A 7087-nucleotide genomic window follows, 5' to 3' on the forward strand; every position below is an offset into this window, starting at 1 on the left:
TCATGGCCTGGCCTGAACTAGTTTTTCAGGTTAAGGTTAGAATACCCTTGGCTGAGAGAGGGGTCCATTTAGATGATTGGGGATTTTAGAATTTTATTTCTGGTTTATTGTCTTCCCCTTCTGGCCAAGATTTGCCAGAGGCAACATCAACGGCCACCAAAACTTTTATTTTGTCCCCTGGCATTGCCAGGGCAGCATGACGGCCTGCCCTGGGTCCATCCTGTCCCTTGGTGGGACTCCCTATGGCCAAGGGACATAAAGTCAAAGATTTATAGCCAATTTAAATGTTCTAGGAAAGATGGACATGAACAGGCATTCACTAACACTTTTTTTTTTTTTTTTTTTTGAGACGAGGTCTCACTCTGTCACCCAGGCTGGAGTGCAGTGGCATGATCTTGTCTCACTGCAACTTCTGCCTTCCAGGCTAAAGAAATCCTCCCGCTTCAGCCTCCCAAGCACCTGGGACCACAGGTGTGCACCACCATGCCTGGATAATTTTTATTGTACAAACAAAAAGCCAAAGGTGAGGTTACAAAATTGACTTTCTCTTTAACTTCTATGTATTGAGCTACTGTAATCTTGGTTTTAGTTATAGACTTATAGCAATTAACTATACAAAACATAAGCATTATTATAACCTTTTAAGCTAAGGAATTTAGAGACTTCTGTTGTGCTGCAGTGCTTTTAGTGGCCTTTTAGTAATTTGTTCTAAGATGGTTGGAAAAACTTTTAAAAATATATATCTATCTGCATAAATCTCATAACTAGGAGTATTATACCCAGGAGGCTTTGTCACAAGGTATCTTTATATCCGTTCAGTAAAATTGTCTTTTAATTCTACAGGAAGCAGAAAATTCTTTATGGTTGGGAATGGACGAAAAAGTGCCTATATGGCTTGGCTGTGTCCCCACCCAAATCTCATCTTGAACTGTGGTTCCCATAATCCCCACGTGTGGTGGGAGTGACCTGGTGGGAGGTAATAGAACTATGGAGGCAGTTTCCTCCATGCTAATCTCGTGATAGTGAGTAAGTTCTCACGAGATTTGATGGTTTTATAAAGGGCTTCCCTCTGCTCAGCTCTCATTCTTCCCCTTCCTGCCGCCATGTGAAGAAGGATGTGGTTGCTTCCCCTTCCACCGTAACTGTAAGTTTCCTGAGACATCCCTAGCCATGCAAAACTGTGAGTCAATTAAACCTCTTTCCCTTTTAAATTACCCAGTCTCAAGTATGTCTTTATTAGCAGTGTCAGAATGGACTTATACGGTGCCACATATTAGCTCAGAAGGCAAAAGTCCCTTTGTCTGCCAGCTGTTTAGGCATTTGTGTACCCATCCTTGATTTGGAGGATCTGCGCTAATACTATCCCTCAAACCCTGCCCTTACAATGTACATGCCCACCTCTTCCACAACAGTTCCTGGGCCCAGACGGAGGGTGCTTGTATAGTTTCAGCAGCAGGGCATTTACGGTAAAAAGCAGATTGGGCCCAGCGGGGTGCCAAATGAGGGAGATTAGCATCTCTAGTCTTCAGAATACCACTATTCTGGTTTCCTTGGAAGTAAAACAAGGAGAGATAAATAACATTAATAATTTGACAATTGGCCAGGTGCGGTGGCTCACATCTGTCATCCTAGAACTTTGGGAACCCAAGGCAGGTGGATCACTTGAGCCCAGCAGTTTGAGACCAGTCTTGGCAACATGGCAAAACCCTGTCTCTGAAAAAAAAAAAATACAAAAATTAGCAGAGCCTGGTGGTGTGTGCCTGTAGTCCCAGCTACTCAGGAGGCTGAGGTTCGAGGATTGCTTGAGCCCAGGAGGCAGAGGTAGCAGTGAGCCAAGATCATGCCACTGCACTCCAGCCTGGGTGATAGAGACTCTCTCTCAATAATAATAATAGTATTTTGACAATTAAAAGAGTATTTGTGTGTCAGAACAGAAAAAGGAAACTATTCCATCAGGGCACCAACTAAAAATATGAAGAAAAATTATAATCTGGTACTCTTTGTTTTTCTTTTCTTTTTGAAATGGAGTCTCACTCTGTCGCCCAGGCTGGAGTGCAGTAGCACGATCTCGGCTCACTGCAAGCTCCACCTCCCTGGTTCAAGCGATTCTCCTGCCTCAGCCTCCTGAGTAGCTGGGATTACAGGCGCACGTCACCAAGCCCAGCTAATTTTTGTATTTTTAGTAGAGATGGGGTTTCATCATATTGGTCAGGCTGATCTCGAACTCCTGACCTTGTGATCCGCCAGCCTCGGCCTCCCAAAGTGCTGGGATTACAGGCGTGAGACACCATGCCTGGCCTCTAATCTGGTTCTTTAGAGGCTTATTGTAGCCAAGAGATAATTCATGATTCAATCTGCACTCAGAAACAAAAGTCAGGGCTGGAATCTAGTAATAAGTGTTATAATTTTCCTTTGAAACAATTTCTCTTTCTAGCCCTCCTTTTGTACCAAAGAGAAATTATAGTAAGATCAATTTATGTGCAAAATAAGTTTTAGGCTTATACTTGGTCTGATTTTTTCACATAAAATGCAGCAAGAATTGATTGGTCGTATAGGTTCTTATTAATTTTGCTTTGCCATACTTTACCTAAAAATATGTTACTCCAGTCAAACTCTTGGTTAAAAAAAAAAAAAGAAAAGAAAGAAAAAAGGAAAACAAAAAGGAAGAAAAGAAAGAAAACCAGTGTCTCCAATTGCCCTGTTTTAAAAGAAAAGACTCTTTCTAAACTTCTGCAAATAACTATATTGTCACAAAATCATGGTTTTCAAAGTTTGGAGAACTCAGAGAGAGAGAAAGGTAAATTCTCACAGAACGATATTTTACCCAAATGTTCTAAACTATAAACAACTCAAAAGAAAACGATTTCCTTGACTCTTCCTTAAACAGAGTAGCAGCTTCTGCACAAGCTGTCGCATCTTCACCTTGGAACTGTCATTCACAGCCCTTGCTGAATGAGAGCTGTTTACCAGGCACTGTAGAATCTAGCAGCTCCTCATATAATTAGAGTCAGTCCTAGGGAAAAAAAAAAAAAGAGACTTCCTGCTCATGAGAATCTCCTACTTACATCCCCAGAGAGCAAGATCCTGTGCAAACCATTTTTATTTTTTCATGAAACTCTTTTGGGCACCATTATTTCCATTAGCATGGGGTAACTTTAGTTAACATCCCACGGTAAGGCAGTAAGTGCCCCGCAAGAGGAAACTCTCCAGTCCAAAGTCCCAGCAGTTGTCACTGGGAAATGCGCACAGGTTTTTGCCATAAGCTCCAATAAATGTTCCACAAAGGGCCATGAAGTGGAGGGTTTGTTTTGACTCTCACTCCAGCTTCTACCCTATATTCTGTGGGCTCAGGAAATCTTACTAGTTCCCGTTCAGCGTGTCCAATTAACATTTCTCCAAGGGCAGATTTACATGCCTTCAGTTTTGTAGTATTAGGTAAGAGAAACAGCCCCCAGTCAGATACAATGACCATTTTCATAAGACACACAAAGCCTGTCTAAATATCTTAGATTTCATCATTCTATCAACCCATTCATTTTCATGATTTGGTCCCAGACCGTTTCTATCTTTCTTTCTTTTTGAGGTGGAGTCTTGCTCTGCCACCCAGGCTGGAGTGCAGTGGTGCCATCTGGGCTCGCTGCAAGCTCCGCCTCCCAGGCTCAATCGATTCTCCTGCCTCAGCTCCCGAGCAGCTGGGATTACAGGTGTGTTCCACCACACCCAGCTAATTTTTGTATTTTTCAGCAGAGACGGGGTTTTGCCATGCTTGTCAGGCTGGTCTCGAACTCCTGACCTCAAGTGATCTGTCCGCCTTGGCCTCCCAAAATGCTGGGATTACAGGCAAGAGCCACCGCACCTGGCTGATCTTTTATTTTCTACCCCCAGATCATCTTACCTTTTCTGGTGAAAAAGAATTTGAGTTCCCAGCAGAGAACTAAGTCAAGGGACTCGTGCCCTTTTTTGAATCTTTATCTTAATTTGCCTCAGCATTGCCCCAGGCAATGTCAGCTTTCTCATTATAATCTTTGTCTTTTGATTGTTCTTAAATTTCCCCAATCTGGGGAAAATGCAGAAAATTGACGTGGAGCCCTTTAATGTTGGGGGATCAGCATGGGCTCCTTTTGGTCCACCCAGACTTTGATGGTGTTGCAAAGACCTTTGTTGTAGCTCCATTAATTTTCGTTTTATTTATTTCATTTCTTAATAACCATCCAAAAATTTCCACCACCCTTCTGGGGTGAGTCCTTTGATTTCCCTTTTGCATTTCCTTTTTTTTGTTGTTAATTTGTAGGGTTCAGCCCCGCAGGGTCGGTGGGATTTTCTCCCCGTGTGTGGAGATGAGAGATTGTCGGAATAAAGACACAAGACAAAGAGATAAAAGAAAAAACAGCTGGGTCCGGGGGACCACTACCACCAAGACGCAGAGACCAGTAGTGGCCCCAAATGCCAGACTGCGCTGATATTTATTGGACACAAGGCAAAAGGGGCATGGTAAAGAGTGAGAGCCATTTCCAATGATAGGTAAAGTCACGTGGGTCACGTGTCCACTGGACAGGGGGCCCTTCCCTGCCTGGCAGCCGAGGCAGAGAGAAAGAGAGGAGAGAGAGAGACAGCTTACGCCATTATTTCTGCATATCAGAAGCTTTTAGTACTTTGACTAATTTGCTACTGTTATCTAAAAGGCAGAACCAGGTGTACAGGATGGAACATGAAGGCGGACTAGGAGCGTGACCACTGAAGCACAGCATCACAGGGAGACGGTCAGGCCTCCGGATAACTGCGGGCAGGCCTGACTGATGTCAGGCCCTCCACAAGAGGTGGAGGAGTACTCTGAACTCCTCTGAATTCCCTTTCCCAGTCTGCTAAGTAGCAGGTGCTTTTCCTTGGCACTGATGCTACCACTAGACCACGGTCCACTTGGCAACGGGCGTCTTCCCAGATGCTGGCATTACCACTAGACCAAGGTGCCCTCTGGTGTCCCTGCCCGGGCATAACAGAAGGCTCGCACTTGTCTTCTGGTCACTTCTCACTATGTCCCCTCAGCTCCTATCTCTGTATGGCTTGGTTTTTCCTAGGTTATGATTGTAGAGCAAGGATTATTGTAATATTGGAGTAAAGAGTAATTGTTGCAAACTAATGATTAATGATATTCATACATAATCATATCTGTTATCTATATCTAGTATAAATATTCTTATTTTATATTTTATTACACTGGAACAGCTCGTGCCCTCGATCTCTTGCCTTGGCACCTGGGTGACTTGCCACCCACATTAATTAATCTAATGTTTTATTTTTTATTGATTGATTTTTTTTTTTAGATGGAGTCTCGTTCTGTCACCTAGGCTGGAGTGCAGTGGCGTGATCTCGGCTCACTGCAAGCTCCGCCTCCTGGGTTCACACCATTCTCCTGCCTCAGCTTCCCAAGTAGCTGGGACTACAGGCGCCTGCCACCATGCCCGGCTAATTTTTTATATTTTTAGTAGAGACAAGATTTCACTGTGTTAGCCAGGATGGTCTGGATCTCCTGACCTTGTGATCCGCCCTCGTTGGCCTCCCAAAGTGCTGGAATTACAGGCATGAACCACCACGCCTGGCTTTTTTTTTTTGACCTGAGTCTCTCTCTGTCACCCTGGCTGGAATGCTATGGTGTGCTCTCAGCTCACTGCAACCTTCACCTCCCAGATTTAAACAATTCTCCTGCCTCAGCCTCCCAAGGAGCTGAGATTACAGGTGCACACCATCATGCCTGGCTAATTTTTTTGTATTTTTAGTAGATATGGGGTTACATCATGTTGGTCAGACTGGTCTCGAACTCCTGACCTCAAGTGATCCGTCCACCTCAGCCTCCCAAAGTGCTGAAATTACCGCACCTGGCCCCTAATTTTTCCCCCATAAGTTATTGGGGTGCAGGTGGTATTTGATTACATGAGTAAGTTCTTTTTTTTTATTATTATTATACTTTGAGTTCTAGGGTACATGTGCATAACATGAAGGTTTGTTACATATGTATACTTGTGCCATGTTGGTGTGCTGCACCCATCAACTCGTCATTTACATCAGGTATAACTCCCAATGCAATCCCTCCCACATGAGTAAGTTCTTTAGCGGTGATTTGTGAGATCCTGGTGCACCCATCACCTGAGCAGTATACACTGCACTGTATTTGTTTTCTTTTATCCCTCACCCCCCTCCCACTCTTTCCTCTAAGTCCTCAAAGTCCATTGTATCATTCTTATGCTTTGCATCCTCATAGCTTAGCTCCCACATATCAGTGAAAGCATACAATGTTTGGTTTTCCATTCCTGAGTTACTTCACTTAGAATAATAGTCTCCAAACTCATCCAGATCATTGCAAATGCTGTTAATTCATTTCTTTTTATGGCTGAGTAGTACTCCTCTCACCCAGATCATTGCAAATCCTGTTAATTCATTTCTTTTTATGGCTGAGTAGTATTCCATCATATATATATCATATATGATATATACCATAATGTGTATATATACCATATGTACCATATATATCACATATAGACCATAGTGTATATATACACCATGTATATATGTGTGTGTGTATATATATATACACACACACACACCATAGTTTCTTTATCCACTCTTTGATTGATGGGCATTTGGGTTGGTTCCATGATTTTGCAATTGTGAATTGTGCTGCTATAAACATGCGTGTGCAAGTATCTTTTTCATATAATGACTTCTTTTCCTCCAGGTAGATATGCAGTAGTGGGATTGCTGGATCAAATGGTAGTTCTTCTTTTAGTTCTTTAAGGAATCTCCACATTGTTTTCCATAGCAGCTGTACTAGTTTACATTGCCACCAGCAGTGTAGAAGTGTTCCGTGGTCGCTGTATCCACGCCAACATCTACTTTTTTTTTTTTTTTTGAGACGGAGTCTCGCTCTGTTGCCCAGGCTGGAGTGCAGTGGCTGGATCTCAGCTCACTGCAAGCTCCGCCTCCCGGGCTCACACCATTCTCCTGCCTCAGTCTCCCGAGTAGCTGGGACTACAGGCACCCGCCACCGCGCCCAGCTAGTTTTTTTTTTTTTTTTTTTTTTTTTTTTTTTGTT

At 43.3% G+C, this 7087-nt stretch overlaps 1 protein-coding gene across 1 annotated transcript in view; it reads left to right on the forward strand.

The window, feature by feature from the left end:
- Window positions 1-1095: 1095 nt before the first annotated feature.
- The window catches only part of ALDH3B2 (aldehyde dehydrogenase 3 family member B2), a 29902-nt gene continuing 23910 nt past the window's right edge, over window positions 1096-7087 (forward strand). The window contains exon 1 of the mRNA XM_025356224.1: window positions 1096-1144. The gene's annotated coding sequence lies outside the window, so the exon portion shown is untranslated. The remainder of the gene's footprint in view (window positions 1145-7087) is intronic.

Source organism: Theropithecus gelada, chromosome 14 (genome assembly GCF_003255815.1).
Source record: "Theropithecus gelada isolate Dixy chromosome 14, Tgel_1.0, whole genome shotgun sequence".
Classification (NCBI taxonomy): domain Eukaryota; kingdom Metazoa; phylum Chordata; class Mammalia; order Primates; family Cercopithecidae; genus Theropithecus; species Theropithecus gelada.